Consider the following 17,578-nt stretch of genomic DNA (forward strand, 5'->3'; position numbering starts at 1 on the left):
CCTGGAGGACTCGGCCAACAAGCCACCACCCCTCTACTGGCCATTCTAGAGCTGGGTCCAGTTTGAATGGACTAGTGTACTCGGGTATGGTTGAGTGTAAAATTTTACAGAGAACATATATGCACACATTTAAAAAATGACCAGTCAAACATGAATATTATGTTAGTAGTAGTTTTACACCTAGTACAGATCCCACTGTAAATTTATAAAATCTGAATATGCTTTCATTCAGGAATTCTTTTACCACTAGCAAAACATGAGGGTGCTCACACACAGCCATTTTAATGTGCCTTATTTCATAGTGGGATAATGAATTATTTTGAGAGGTGCCAGCACACAGCTACAGTTCTGCAAGCCCCATTAAATGTTAAACGCTGCTGCTAATCTTTGCTTTGCCTCTCATCATTCAGTTGATGGGAAATCACAGAGACTTCCAAAAGTCTGTGTATGAGTGAATGCATGTATGAGTCTTCTTCACTTACGTAATTTAAGAAATCAATCTCAGAGCCAGGAATTTATCGCCCATTGTTTACCATGAAATACTTTCTTTTTTGCTTGCTTTTAAATGATCAAAAGCAGGTCTAGATTCATTCAGGAGCTATTATAATTCCATAATGTGTTCTTAGTGACCGCCTGAGTATTGTGTCAAGATTAAATTTAATAGACATTTCATGTTTAAAGAAACATTTTAATTACAAAAAGAGAAAAGTGTGCAAAGAGAATGGATTTCTTTGTAATAAACTCCAAATATTTCTGTTTATGAGAGTGCACAATCAATAAAATAAATATTCTGCAGGTATATATTTTATTTTATATTATAGCACATGTTTTTATCCCACAGAAGCAAATTCTTATTTTGTTGAGGGGTACTGTCCATACTCAAATACTAGGATTGTAGGTGTATACTATACTGACCTAGACTGTGTTAAAGCAAACCTCTTAAATGTTTATATTCTTTATATTAGCAACTCTTTTGTGCTTATGCAAGTCCTTTGAAAATCTGGTACAACAACAGCATAATAAAGGGAAGTCAGAATAATGGATGTTTGTGTTTTGTTTTTAAGAAACATCTGATGCTAAATTACTAGTATAGGAGGCATTCACTGTAAACTGTTGAGCTTTTCAAAAAAGCACCATAAACTAGCTTCTACATATGAATCATCTGTTTTCCAAAAGTATCATGTTATAAATGCATACATTTTTAAGTAAGCACAAATGCAACATATTCATCCAGTTCAATATACACTACATATAATAGAAGGTTATAAGGCCACAATATTAAAATTAATATTAGTAGTCAAGCAAGAAAGTACTCAAACAAGTGTCAAGAAATTTTTCTACTATTTTGCAGTTTTGTGTTAACAACAAGCAAGCAGAAAGTGCTGAGTGTGATCTAGTGAAATTGAAAACCTTTGACTAAAGTAGTGAAGCATGAAACCCTGCTTAAGTACCATCAAAATCACCTTAAGGCACATACGGTAGCTAATGTGGGTACAAATTGATAAAGGTCACAGGCCTATTCCTCCAATACTGCTTCAATTTAGGTATCATGCATCTGAGTAACTTTTATAATGATTTCTTAAAATTTATTTTGATGTGCTTTATTCCAATTTTAATGGTCCCAAACATTTTTTAGCAGAAGATATTTATTGCCTTTTTTATATCCATTAATAGGTCATAATAAGAACATAGTTTTGTACTAAAACATATGTGAGGTAGATGATGTCATCTTAAATGCCATGTTTTTCATTCATTCTACTTTATATTTTAAAATTTCCATTCACATATATATTTATATTTAGTCTTATTGTCACTCTCCATGGTCCTGACTGATTGACACATTTGTAAAACAAAGATGCTGATGAAGAGGTGCAAAGGAATTTAAGGTGGCCCGGCATTACAACTTTTTCCTATGCTTCAGGAATTCTAATGTTAAGATCTCAAGATGCCGGCCTACTTAAAATTCCAAGGATTAATAAAACAATAGTGGGAGTTTTAGCTTTTAGTTAGAGGGTCCTGAAGCTTTGGAATGGTTTGTTAATATAAGAGATGCCCATTCAGTCTCAGATTTCAAATCCCAGCTGAAGACTCACTACTTTAGTCTAGCATACCCTGACTAGAGCTGCAGATTAGCGGTGGATACGGCATTTCTGTTTGTTAGTCATTTGTACAAAAATGTAAATGTCCCAGTATTTTTAAACTGTTAACTAATGCTCCTCTATTCTGTTTCTTTTCTCAGTATGTGTATGTGTCACTTGGTGCCACAACTCTACTGCCAGGCTGCTTTCTTGCATATGGAAAAGTCATGTTGGATAAAGGAACATTGGAATAATAAGATGGAAAGATTCTTTTATCAGATTGAATGGCCAGCACAGACTCAACTATGAAAAATCCAGGAGTGGGTAGGTGGCCAGTTGGCCAAGGTCTCCAGGACTGTGATTTTATTTATACTATAAACTATAAACTACTATATTTTATACTTATACTAATTTAATGTACACCATTGTCAACTGACCATAGTTTATCAGTTAATTAATGGACAGATATTGTTGGTTTCCATTTATGTTTAATCAGGTATACCTTGTTCTTTGTGTGTCTTAACAAATCTACATTTATATGTGTACCAGTTCTGTATTTAGTAATTAGTAAAATCTATACTTTTATATTCTGCGGTGGGTTTGCGCCTTCCCCGATGTTTGTTCCTGCTTTGTGCCCTGTGTTGACTGGGATTGGCTCCAGCAGACCCCCGTGACCCTGTGTTAGAATATAGCGGGTTGGACAATGACTGACCGACTGACTATACTTTTATATTTTAATTAAGGATCATTCACAGTGCACTGCACCTGTACTCAGTGAAGATGGCTATACTAAAAATTCATCTACTCATCCATTTATGCTTTGCCAAAAGTAAACTCATATCTTTGTTGGCTTCATTTTTGCTCACAGATGCCATTTGGTTTTGAGAAGAAAAGAAAAAACACTAAGCCACAGTGCTCTTTAATTGTTGAAGTCATTTCATACAAATTATGGCAGAAGACAGCAGGATAAAATGTCTCTTGCAAACACAAGGTCAGTTAAACTAAGGAATTTTTGCACTTTTTTTATTGAAGCAATGCAACACAATAAAGCAAAATTAATATTTATAGTGTATGTTGAATTTTAGAGAGAAGAGTTGATCTGACCTGTTAAACAAAAAGTGCTACAATTTTACAGTTTATTTTTACAGTATTTATTTACCATGAAATTCCATTCTTGTAAGACAGAACAAGGAGGGACTGAAGACTAAGATCTGGAAAACAATAATTATACTGCTTGCAACATTATGTGACAAAATAGTAAGCATTGTGCACAGTACCTGACCTACTGTGTAATCGAATTAGTAAATAATTTTCCATTTTTAAATTAACAATAATGTGCATTCATGCAGTTTTCTTACTAGAGCAACTCTTAGTTAATTTATTGGTATTCAAGATTATAGTACTTCAAAAGGGACTTAAGCTGTTTGCCTATTTAAAATACATGTTGACTATTAAAATTAATTCAAGGCATTATTTTTGGGTTGACTCTGATAAATGGCAACAGCATTTTCTTATATGTTGCATTTAATTTTTTTTTTAAAAATTCTTCAATTATTATTCATTATTATTATTATTGTTATTCTTCAATTTCAGGATTACAATTTATCCAGCTTGACAGGAATATCTGTGATCAGTTGTGAGAGCATGTACTGTAGTGTGGGGATTTTACTTTCAAGGGAACACTTAAGAAACGTAATAGAGGAACAGCAGATGCTAACCATCCCTGTTCTTATTCTCCAGCCTTGGAGATTTCATCTAAGCCTTATCCTGCACCCTGCTAACACCATCACTACTGATTGTACCCAAACAAAATGAACATATTCCTGAAGAATTCTGAATGTGCTATAGTGTCAGTATGACCCAGTGAGTGACAGAGACACTGGTGTTGGCAAAGCATGATCTAATAAACATTCTTCTGTTTCCTTCTCATTTTTTTTTCTTATTGGCTTAATATCATCATAGGGGCTTGTCTTCATTAGCCCCCCAACTCTGGAAACAGCTTTGGTTTGGACATCTGTTCATTTTAAAGCAAATCCCTCACACTGGGCTAATGATTAACTTGATATTAATGTCTTGTGGAATGTGTAAGAAACTGAGGGCAGAAAGAAAACTCACATGAAAACAGGGATGTACAGTATCTCACCTAGACAGAGCCCAACCTGGGAATCAAAGCCAAGTAAAGCAGCAGTATAAATATACAGTAGCACAGTGCCTCACACATAATATCTGAGAGATTTGCAAAGAATATTAATTGAACACACACACAAAGTAAAAAGGTAGAATGCATGGCAAATCATGTGACAGTTACTAAAAATAAACTGCAAGCAAGGGTCACTAAATGGTATCAATTAACAGAAATGCACTTTAAGTATAATACTAGGGAATTTGCAAATTCAGACCTGGGCTTTTGGAAAAGCAGTGCAGCAATGCTGACTCCTGCACCTTTGTATTGCTCTTCTCTGGATATGTCTGTGTTATTAGCATTTGCTTTATTAATTATATGTTAATTAACACAGAGATAAAAATCCAGCTTCAACATAACAGCTACCTATTGTACACAAATCTGAAAATAAACTGAGCAGATATGGAAAGCAATGATAACATAGTGTTTTTTTAATTCATTAAATTAAATTTATGAACATGCTAATACTTTATGCTTTTATTATTTCCTCTGCAATCTACTGTTTAAACACTCCAAATATCACTTTCTCATATTATTGTACTTGCCTTCAAAAATATTCTTTAAAGGTATACAATTAAATTCGGGGTTTGTTCCTGCCCTGCGCCCTGTGTTGGCTGGGATTGGCTACAGCAGACCCCCGTGACCCTGCGTTAGGATTTAGCGGGTTGGATAATGGATGGATGGATAAAGTCTTACATACTGGTAGCAAGGCTTTAAACGAAGAATAAAATTGGGGAGAAAAAAATCTTGCAGTTTATGTTCTTAACTACAACAACATTACAATAGCTGTGTAAGTAATTTATAGAAGTACTAGGGGGCTTGCCCCCTGCTCGCTTCGCTTGCCAACCCCGCTGGCCTGCGCTATGCACCAGCCACTTCGTGTCTCTGCCACTCATGTTGTGAAGAGGGGGGCTGAATGCACCCCAAGGAGACACGGTCGTACCTCCAAAACCCCAGTTTTTTTTTACCTCCTCTTTGCTCGATCAGCTGCTGGTTTGCTGCTGCTGCTGCTGCCGTGCTGCGTGATCTGCATCTCGCGTGGCGCTTCAAACATTTAAAAGGCTGTACAGCAGCTGTCTTTGTCATCTAATCCTTATCTTTTATTCCCACCCCGGGTATGGTTAAACCTCTTGGCACAAGGTTTCGTCTCGCGGGACGTGAGTTCTTTTTTTGGTTTATAATTTAAAAATGGAATAAGAATCTGAAAATCTAACAACATCACATTAAAGTTCGATAAATTCTGAAAAGAATGATACCAAACATATATATGTAGGTTTTAAAACAAGACAGATTTAAAGCATGACAAAAAATCTGACATAAAAACATCACCTAAAATCATTGCACAAAATTGTTGCACTTTTAGGCTTAGGATTTTATATATATAGAGTGGATAACAAACAAATGCACAGCCTTAAACAATTATTGAACATGACTAAGAGTATTGTATCATGTTGTGTAGGGAAAACTATCTTCCAGTTTGCACTATGAAACAAAAACTTTGGCATCTAAACAATTAAAACAAAACTGAGGACACACTTCTTTATATAAGTTTTGAAATTATACAATAAAATAGAATTATTAAAGTTGACACTTTTTTTTGTCAGAGAAAATTTTCAGTGAAGAAAGACTACTCGACTCTTCATTACAAATGAAATACCAGATGAACATCCTTTATTACATTACTGCCAGTGGAGCCTCTATGTGCTCTTGTTCAGTGCAGCATAGCAGACTGGTCCATCCTAGCAGAACAGCTTCTTTTATCAGTTAGGTTCATTTAAATATAAGGCTGTAGAGCATTTACCAACCAGCACACAGAAAAATGTTATATTCCTTAAACATCTCAGTGCTATTAGGAACCATCTAAATGTCCCAAAAGTCTTATGTATCTATCTGATAAAATTATTTTTGTAAGTAAAAAATACATATAGATGTACAAAAATAAAAAGTTTAACTGTTTTATGATGTCATTTCTAATTTAAATGTGTTGGTATAAATGATGTCAGGATGATCTTGTTTAACAGGCAGACAGTTTCAAGAACTTTCTCCCTTATCACCCTTTCTCAGTCCCCTGAACATTACTTGCTGTTCTATTACTATTACTTTATTATATTTCACATAATTCAAACATACATGGTAGTCTTCTTTAAACATTTTTGTGTCTGCAAATAAAGGTGTGTGTGTGTGTGATTTTTGCATTGCTTCTAACTTTGTGTCCTTGTGTTGTAAATATACATCTGCTCATGCCTCAGTCTGGAAATTTGATCAGTGATGTCCTGGGATCATCAAGTGTTTTGGGTCTTTCAACATCATACATTCTTCTGCTGGTAACCCCTATAGGGTTGATTACACTCCAGCGTGTGTCCAGATGGCTAGCTACTGTGAACCCATGTCTCTCCTCTCCTGAGCCACAGTCATCTTTCTACAGCAATAGCCTACAGCTTCTTTTACCACCTGGCACTTAAGTTTAAGTTTAGCCATGGAGTTATATACAATTTGTTTTAAAGATTTGAACATGGTCAGAAAAAATCCTTCATTCATTCTCTAACCTGTCTAATCTAATTCACGATCACATGATATTAAAGTTTATCCTATCAGAACTGGGTACAAGGCAGGGGCCCTAGACAGGGTGCCAGTTCATTGTAGGGCCCACTCATGGTCAAACTCACACAGGAGCCAATTTGGAAACATTGATTAATCTAACACACACACATCTTTTGGGATGTCGGAGAAAAAGTGACATACCTGGAGGAAAACCCATGCTGATAAAGGGAGAACTTGCAAATTCCACTTGGACAACACTGAGCCACAGGATTTAAACTAAGGACAAACAATCTGTGAGGTGGTAACTGAAAAGGAAAATATTTGTTAAGTTGTGTCTAATCTAATACATGAGCTTAGTAGAAAGAAAATCTCAGGAACACGAACACACAACTCAGTGTTAAATCTAAAAAATGACTTAAAAAAAGTGGACTGTAGTTAGGTAACTGGAAGTAACAGTTACAGTGCAAATGATAGGAACAAAATGCCAGGGCATAATATCATATACATTTACTGAAATCTGTGAAGACATGCACCCCCCACCCTATTATTTTTTTACAGGATGATAAATTTAGCAACAGTCTTCATTATGTAAATTTGTATCCTTTAATATAAGCCCTTGAAATTGAACAGGTAACTTAGGGCATACTGATTGTTTCTCCAAGATTGCTAACTAGTAAGTGAATGTGTAAAAATCAAGCTGGGTAGAAGAAGGAAAATGTTATAATCTTGCTTTTTACTGCTGGATCACGTTTTATTTATACATGCCCAAGGTTAGCTAGATAGAAATGCAGTTAAAAATACACAAATATTTGATGTTAACAGTAAACCCTATCCACAACAGTAAATCATTATAGGAGCAAATAAAATCTGTCAGGACTGTACTGGAACTTTAATTAACTTTATTTTAACTATATGTGTCAGCATTTTGAATTAAATATCAAACACTGCTGAAAAAAATTAAGGGAACACTTAATCATCAGTCTAAAACCAAGTCATTTAAGCTTCAGGGATATCAATCTGTCCAGTTAGGAAGCCTAAGTGATTGTGAATCAACTTCACCTGCTTTGGTGCAAATGAAAGTGACAACAGGTGCACTGCAGAAGCAACATCAAGACAACCCCTCAAAAAGGGAATGGTTTTGTAGCTGGTGGCCACAGACAATTGCTCTCTCCTTATCCTTCCTGACTGATTTTTTGGCATTGTGCTAGTGTCCTTGGGCCTCATGTATAAACAATGAGAATGCAAAAAAATGTAGCATACACCTTTCACTTTGAGATGTATAAAAACTAAGCATGCCGTAAAGCTGCACACATTTTCACAGCAGCCTCACACCTTACGTACACATGTTTCTGCTCAGTTTTGCAAATGGGCACCACCCAGTGTCAAAGCAGTGCTACTGTTTCTATGTCGTTTCTCTTTCTTTTTTACATATGCATCCATGATGTGGGTTTTATCAAATATACCAAAATTAATTGCATATCGTTTACAAATTTAAGGTACTTGATCATAATTATTCTGTATCAATATAATGGTGGACAGAATAGGCAAACTATTACAACTACTATAGCTGCTTTAGACATTGCAAATGGAAGATTTAGAAGAGAAGATTTATTTATGGATGATGATGACTGGCTTCTAAGTCGATTTAGATTTCCAACGGCTATCCTCTTGGAGCTGTGTACCATTAGAATACTAGGATGTATACTTGATATAATTTTTATGATGAAATACATCAAAGTATGTATATTACATTTTACAGATAAATTATTAACTTAATTTAAATAATGTATACTGTTAATTAATAAACATGTGGATGCATGGTGGTCTAGCAGTAGTGATGAGCTGGTGCACTGTCCAGGGATTGTTCCTGCCTTGTACTCTAGGCTTGCTGGGACTGACATGACCTTGAAAGGATGGAATAAATTAACATATATAATGAAGATTTTTCAATTTTCCTTAAAGGTTTTGAAGAATTGGTGTTCAAAGCTTACAGCTGGTTTTACATTTATTACAGATGCTTATTGTGTAGCTACTGGTTACGTGGAGAAAGAAATGGAAGGAAAGGAATTGGGAGCTGGTATGTTTGACAGAGACAGTACTGCTGCAATAAATTATTCCATTCAGGGTCATGTGCCTCCCAGAAAGCATCTTGTGGGAGGTAGGAACAATCCCTTGGCGGGGCGGCAGCTCATTGCTACTCCAACCCAGCAGTTATAATATGTGGCGACTTCAGCCATGTGACTTTGGAACAAACAATAACAAATTTCTACCAGTTTCTGACCAGTTCCACTCAAGGAAATAACAAGCTGGACCTGCCATATTCAAATGTTAAAAAGGCATTTAAATTTAAATTACTTGCTTCTTTAGGCAAATCTGACCACTGCTTGATTCATCTTGTTTCCAGCTACAAGCCTGTTATTAGATGGCCACCTGTTACCACCAGAATAGTGAGGAAATGGAGCCTGGAGCCTGAAATGACACTGAATGACGGCTTCCAAGTGACAGACGACAGACTGAGAAATGATGTGCGAGTCGTGGGGACAATATTGAGGAACTCTGTAGGACCAGATGGAGTGAATCCTTGAGTTTTGTGAGGCCTGTGCTGACCAACTTTGTTGTGTCCACTGTCACTTGTTCAGTCTGTCCCTAAGGCTTCACAAAGTGGAAAAGATCTTGCATTGTTCCTTTTTCACCTAATGATTACAGACCAGTGGAATTTATGTCTCACATCATGAAGACCTTTGAGAGACTGGTACTGGACTTTGTGCGTCCTCTTGTAGTAGATCACCTCGATCCTCTGCAGTTTGTCTATCAGACAAAGATTGGAGTGGAGGACGCAATAATCTTTCTGTCCACAAAGCTTATTCTCACCTGGATAAAGCTGGTAGCACTGTGAGGATTATGTTTTTGATTTCTCCATCATGTTCAGTACCATCCAACCATCCCTGCTAAGGGATAAACTCAGAGATATGCTGGTGGATGAGCCTATGGTGTTCTGGATAATGGACTACTTGTCTGGCAATCCACAGTTTGTGAGACTCAAGGACTGTGTTTCTGATATGGCTGTGAGCAACACTGATATGGATGTGAGCCACACTACAGCACCACAAGGAACATTCCTGTCTCATTTTCTCTTCACCTCTGACTATAAAAATAACATCAGGGCATTTCACTTGAAGAAATTCTCAGATGATTCCGCACTTAAGGGATGTATTGATAAAGGGGATGAGAAGGAGTATAGAAGTCATGTGGAGAGTTTTGTGTTTTGGTTCAATGAGAATTGTCTTCATCTTAATTTCAGCAAAACCAAGGAGACTTTCACCGCACAAAACTGTCTGTCCAGTCAATATTCAAAGAATGGATGTAGAGGTGGTCCACTCATAAAAGTTCTTGGTGGTCCATATCAATGACAGATTAGACTTGTGTGATTTTTCTATGCTGTGGTGTGCTTGGGTGGTAACATCACTTCAAGAGAGGCCCACCAAATCAACAAGCTAATTAAAAGGGCAAGCTCAGTTTTCAAACACTCTCTGGACCCCCTGGAGTTAGCAGCAAAGGACAGAATTAAAACAAAAGTGAGTACCATTATGGACAATGCTGTACATCCTCTCTCTGACTCACTAACACTGAGGACTTTCAGCCAATGCATTATTCAGCAGACGTGTGTCAAGAAATGCTACTGGGCATCCTTTATACCAACAGCAATTTGCCTGTATAATGCCTCATTGTGACTGTGACTGCCAAGTCAGAACTTTTCTTTATTTTGAATTATCTTGCTTTATCATTATTCTGGTGTGTGTTCAAATCAAAGTGTGTGTGTTTTTTTTTTTTTATTTAAAGAGAAGCTTGCATATTGTAATCTGTTCAGTTAGACAATAAAACGTGTCATTTTGCTTGACTTCTCATTGCATCCATACAAATATTATTTTCGTTGGAAATGGTGAAGGCAGGAGGAGTAGTAATTGGTCGTGTCTGAGAGTGTCATGTGACTGGGAAAAATGGATTGCAAAGGAAGGTGACTATGTAGAAAAGTGATGTAATTTGTTTTTGAAATTCTTAATAAATAGTTTAAAAAAGTGCAGAAATGTTTTGAACATCTATCTATCTATCTATCTATCTATCTATCTATCTATCTATCTATCTATCTATCTATCTATCTATCTATCTATCTATCTATCTAAGTTTCAGTGGGCTCACAGCCTTGTCTTTTTCCAAACTCCAAGTTCATAACAAATTTAAAGTCAAGAAAAGAAATAGTCAAAAACAGAATTCAAGGTCTGTAGCCCATATCATTACTTATACTGTCAGAGTTAGCTTCTAGCACTATGTGAAATTAAGCATTAAAATGTTAAGCACTAATAAGTACCTGCCTTAGCAGGCTAGCCAGCTGAGCAGCTAAAACAGCTGCTATCTTTATGGGTTTGCTAGCTGGAAAGATACAATAAAGCTGCCATTTTCATAGGTCAGTTAAATAAAAACAGCGTCACTATAGTGGATCAGTTAACTGAATGGAAACAAAAGAACTTCTGCTTTGGCCAGCTTGTAGTTAACAAACATGGAAGGCCAAAGATAAAGATTCTACAGCCCGATTTTTGGCTACCATCCTATTCAGTTTCATAAATGTATGTGTGTCTACACATGTATGGTAACAATGCTTGAAGCACAGCAATGAATGATGAACAGCATCATTTGCTGATATAATTGGAGACAAAACACATTTCCTTTCAAGAATAGCGTTAATGCTCTTGAGGCCAGTGGTCTGACATGATGTAAATAGTTAAAATAATTTTAATGTGGAATGTTATAAAGAAAGTTGAGATAAGTGTTATTAGCAGATGTACAGTCACTTAGAGGTGAATGAGTGAACAGACTCAGTCATAACAGATTATATTAATTCTGTGCTAATTCCTTAATAATCATTGTTGAGTAAGATAATGACTTCTGTTTTTTAATTGGACCCCTAGCCTAATTAGACAAGCTGTTATTTTTCAGTTTCTGTGTTTTGGGGTCAATGCAGAAATTAGAAATTTTAACCAGAATGTACCAAGCATTTACTGTGTGTATATTAAATGCTTTTTTTAACTTGTGTTTTAAGATTTTCATCATCAGACTGATTTTCATTGTGCATTTCAGTATTTTCTTCTTATTTAATCCATTATTTCCTAATGAACATTTCAGTGAGTCTGGCACTTATGTAGCTGCAGCCTTTCAGCATTCAGTGTCGTTTGCCTGGGTGTTTGCTTTGCTTATTGTTCACTATCGTTATTGGATATAATTAAGGGAGCAAACTACACAGAAAAAGGCAAATTAATAGGAAATCAACAAAAGAGAGCAAAGTGCTTAAAGATAAAACAAAAACAGAGATGTCTCTAAATAGTTTATAAAAGTTAAAAAAAAAAACACTGAAGAATAAGAGAAGAGAATAAAGACCAGGAGCCTCATGTATAAACAGTGCGTATGCAAGTTCTCTGCTCTGTTTTTCAAACTGGCGGCACCCAGCATCAAAACAGTGCTTTTGTTCCAGTGTGGTTTCCCTTTCTTTTTTAGATCCACGTCCCTGACGCGGCTTTATCGTATACACTGAAATTAACCTCATATTGTTTAAGGCATCTGATTGTAATTAACTTGTAACAATATAATGGTCCAGAGAATGGACAAACTATTCCAAATACCATAGCTGCTTTAGCATTGTTCCTCTCAATGCACCACTCAGACGATTTATCCCACTGTATCTGAGTGTACTATCTGATCAGAAAGAGAATTATTGGTATACAGCATCAAGCACACGCTGCCTCAGCCATGCTGTCTATTGAACTGCTCTCAAATAGCAAACGCTTCAGAGCCTTTCCTGTAGGGACATCGTGGTTCAGAAACAGTTTCATCCCAAGAACTATAAACGCATTCAATCAGTCCATCAAGTGCTCCTTGTAGAACTGTTTGTACCTATAAGTGCAATTACCTCACTGTAAACTTGTGATACAGTTATAATATTGCACAACCTGAGCCACTTTATAAAGCGCATATTTACATATGATGACAATATCATTTTTAAGATGAAATGCAGCAAAATATGTCTATTATATTATACATAAAAAATGTTAACATCATTTCAATAATCTATATTGTTAATAATTAAGCATGTGAGGACAAGGTGGCGCAGCACTAGCGACGATCTGGTGCCTCGTTCAGGGATTGTTCCTGCCTCGCGCTGTATTCTTGCTGGGGCTGGCACGACACTGGAAGGATAGATGGATAGAATAATTAAACATGTACTATGAAGATATTTCAATGTTCCTTAAAAGTTTTGAAGAATCGGAGTTGTAAGCTTTCAGATGGCTTAACATCTATTACAGAGCTGATTGTGTGGCGATTGGTTACTTGGAAAAAGAAAAGGAAGGACAGGAGTTGGGGGTTAGTACGTTTGAAAAGACAGTACTGCTGCAATAAATTATTTCATCTTGCATGAGGCAGTCTCTGGACAGGGTGCCAGCTTGTCACTATCACTGCGCCACAGTGTTCCCATGTTTATTAACATGCTTTAACTCCTATCATCATAAAAATAATATCAAGTATACATCTCAGTATTTTAATTATTCATTGAGCTGTAATATCACGAATGTAATGGATTCTGTGTCCAGACGGAAGAAGAGAAAGCCCGTTTGAGAAGCACATAGTGATTCACACACATAGAGCAAATAGAAGAACACATAAAAAACAAAGCATTTAACGTGCTACTTTAGTTATGATGGTAGTTGAGAAACTAGTAAATTAAACGATTTAAAGATGAAGTTTAAGATGTTCTACTTTAATAACAAAATAAACTATGTGATTAAAGTGGAAATTTCAAGATTAAAGTTGACATTTCAAGCTTTTTTCTCACTGTGTCCCTATTTTTTTTCTTTTTTCTGTACCCTATCATATGACACTCAGACGGTGGGCTACGACTCGCCTTTTCACAGCGACTTTGATATCTGACAACTTCTTTTTATTTTGGGCACTGTGCAACTTTGTGAACTTGAGCTTTCAAGTTTCTCCAACACTGTATGCCACTCGATCAACTTCCTTTTGTTGATTATACCACTGTTTAAACCAACAAATAGTAAATTTTTTCCTTGCCTCAACTTGGTATTCACTGAAATTCTTCTATTTCCTCCGTGCTTTTTGCCATTGTCTTTTTACAGAACGCTGAGCTTAAGGGCAATTTATATTGATTTGCATATTCAAAGAGGTATAATTCTGGGAGGAGATGGGGCGGGACAGCAGGCGTGTGCATGTGTGTTACTTTTCATGCCGACTGGGATTTATGGAGCGGAAGAATTGAGGAAGTTAGTGAACGCACAGATTTATGCATCTGGATTTTTTTGTACGTACGCACATTTCTGCTTTTGTCCTTATGCCATGTTTTAGTGTGAATTCCACGCACAGCGTTAGCATGAGGCCCCAGATAATTAAGCAAGATCACTTAGAGGTTTGGAAGAAAAACCACATAGGATTACCAGGACTTACAGAGAACCACTGCTCTAAATTCTGCATGATATAACCACTAAATGTTTGACTAGGAAAAACTGAAACAATGGCAAAATAATTGCTAAAAATTAACATGCGTATATTTGTTCAATGTGAAAGCAGTAAATAAAAAAGAATATTTGCTTAGCTGTATTTTTTTTTTTATGTTTCGAAAATTGGAAAGGTTCAAGCATCAAGCATGATGCATTAACAGAAAATTCAGCAGTTTTAATTATCATGTTTTTGTGAAATTTAAAACAAAATACCTCACACAAAAATTGAGAAACAAATTTGTAATACATACAAAAATAACTGCTGGCTTATTATGGTTCAGTTTCAGTCTCACATATTCTACTTTACTTTCTTTAAGTTACTGTAGTCATTACTGTTTATGTTGCTAAATGCACTGCTCCATACATTGCTGTATATGTTAATGTATACTGTATATTAGTATATTCTGCTAGAAAACCTTTTAATTTGCAAACAATCTAACCTTCCTACTGAGTCTTTTCTACTGTTACATCAGAGTGTTAGGAATGTTACATTATTATGTTATCTTATGGGAGTAAAACAGAATCTTCCATTAGATTCCATATTTATACAGGTATGGAAAATTGACATTCTCTTCCAGTTAAGTAAAAACTTACGTAAATCTACCATTTACTTTATCTTAATAGGAATAACTCTTAAACCTAGATTACCTAATTGTATAATACAAATGAATCAGTTTGTTAACAGTTAATCCTGAAATCTATTTATTCAAAAGTGATGTGATATTCAATACAAAACTATGGAGTATTTCCAGAAATAAAATACTAAAAGTATTAAAAAAATGACTGCTGTCATAAATAGTTTCACATTAGGCTATGCATAATGAAATTGTACAACTGTTTAAATGCAAAAGAAAACAGTTTGCTTCAATTCCAAATATAGATATGAAGTTGATTCAATGTTAAAAGTCTGTCATCAAATGCTAACATAATCTTAGAAGCTTTCTGTGACTCTACTGACAGCTGATGACTGGAACATAAACTGGATGTTCCACTCCTCAGTAGGGTGCTCTATCAAACAGCATTAAAGTGATTAATCCATGAAATTACAATTCTCTTTCATGTGTGTTCCAATTTTTTCTATATTTCAAAATGTACCCTGTGAAAATGTCCAAAGCAGGAAATATATTTTATAATCATACATGAAAGCTCGAAAAAGAACAAGCATAATTCCTATTAACATTTTATTAACTGATAATATCACTTTTTTCTCATTAAGTAGAAAACAACTTGAGTGAAAATTATTGGAATGTTGTGTTTATTTGTAAATGGAAAAATTATGTTTAAAGGTTATATAATCTCGTATGTTCTGTTTCAATCAGTTGAAAACAAGTGGTAGGAAAAAAACACCATTTTCATGCAGAATATTGTAATGAGTTAATCATTTTCTCAAAATGAATGCTCATTATAAAAGAACAGTTTGCTGAAATATACTTTATGAAACCATAATTGTTAAAAGCTAAATGTAAATTTTCAAAAAGATGAAGGTAACAATATGATATGAAAATTAAAATTGATGATTTGGCTGATAAATAAACAGAAACAGTTTCATGTTACAGTTTAAGAATCTCAGAACGTGGTCTAGCCTATTTGTTTTTGCAAAAAAAATTTCCTGTAGATCCATATAAATACATTTAAATTTACTATAAGTGTAATTACATTTCAATATCTGTACTGTTTTTCCACCTTTCAGATTCATTCTTGTGTGATATCAGATACTAGCTAAAGGACAGTAAAAGGTATTGTAAGTTGTGCAGGACAAGTGTATTGTTTTATACGGTAATTTGGAAAATGCAGACAACATACAGTATATCTAAATATTTCTGCTTCATGGCTAAAATATGTCTGATTTTTTTTTTTTTTTACAAAAAATGAATTATGTTACAATATGGCACTTCTGTAGAATCCATTTTCATATGCTTATACTTTTTTACATATACAAAACAATGGCAGGCAGTATAAATAGGCTAGTGGGCTAAGACCACCTTGAGAGTTGAATTAGAAAGCAATTTAATTTAGGCTAGTTTTGTTCACTCACATGCCCCTGGCTGAGCCTAAACACACAATTTTAATTCTTTGCATGATTCATATGAATGCACCTTTTGGAATGATTAGAGGTGTAATCGAGTGTACAGTATGTGCTCTAATTGTACTGGAGCCCTCTGGCATTTTCATTATTACTGAGATCACATTACAGGACTAATTTTTTTCACTTCTGCAATTCTTAGCCACGTTAGTAGTGTAGTTGTTGAAAATGTACTGCATGAAATACAAAACTTATAGAGAATACATCCGGGAAGGATTCATGTCATTTTAATGTCAGTGCAGCAGGGTCTGAACAGGATTTTTTTGTGTAGAGCTCCAATACTGAGCACAGGTTTTCTTTTCATTTTTCCATCCAGAAGGTAAAGTAGAAAGCTGGAATTTTACAAATTCCTGTCAGAAGAGGAATGGAGTAAAAATCACACAATGCACTGCATATTTGCATTCCTGCTTTGGTTGTGAGATGGCTTTTAAGCAAGGTACTGTATACCCTTGTGTCACAGGCTGTCCCTACTGGGCACCCAGAACACAAACTAAGATCATCTTAGCCAGTTGAACCAAAGTAGAACTATTCAGGTTCATTCTGCTTGATCTCTGCTATGCATGCAAATCGAGATTTTTTATAGCACTTTTACCACTGATTTCTCTGAATATACTAAACACAATGAGCAAAGCACAGAATGTTTTCTAACACAGCACTGCACAAGTTCATGCATGGTGTAACAAAAATCAATAAGACAATAGGATATTGGTGCCTGGTCTGCCTTGAATGGTGCCAGATATTTGAAATGCTCTCAGATATTGTCATCTTCTGACAAAATGCAGAAATACACATTTAAATGATACATAAACTGAGAGCCTAGCCACCTCCTGCTGTGAAAATACATTTGTTATGAATTATGTAAGCTTGGGGTGGTACGGTGTGTGTGTGTGTGTGTGTGTGTGTGTGTGAGTGTGTGTGTGTGCACCCTGCGGTGGGCTGGTGCCCTGCCTGGGATTTGTTCCTGCCTTGCACCCTGTGCTGGCTGGGATTGGCTCCAGCAGACCTCTGTGACTCTGTGTTAGGATATAGCAGGTTGGAGAATGACTGACTATGTAAGCTTAAACATCAAATTTGACAACAAAATGTCTTTGAGGTGAAAGACGACACACATAGCATGACTTCAGCACAAGATTTT

Source organism: Erpetoichthys calabaricus, chromosome 4, assembly GCF_900747795.2.
Source record: "Erpetoichthys calabaricus chromosome 4, fErpCal1.3, whole genome shotgun sequence".
Taxonomy (NCBI): domain Eukaryota; kingdom Metazoa; phylum Chordata; class Cladistia; order Polypteriformes; family Polypteridae; genus Erpetoichthys; species Erpetoichthys calabaricus.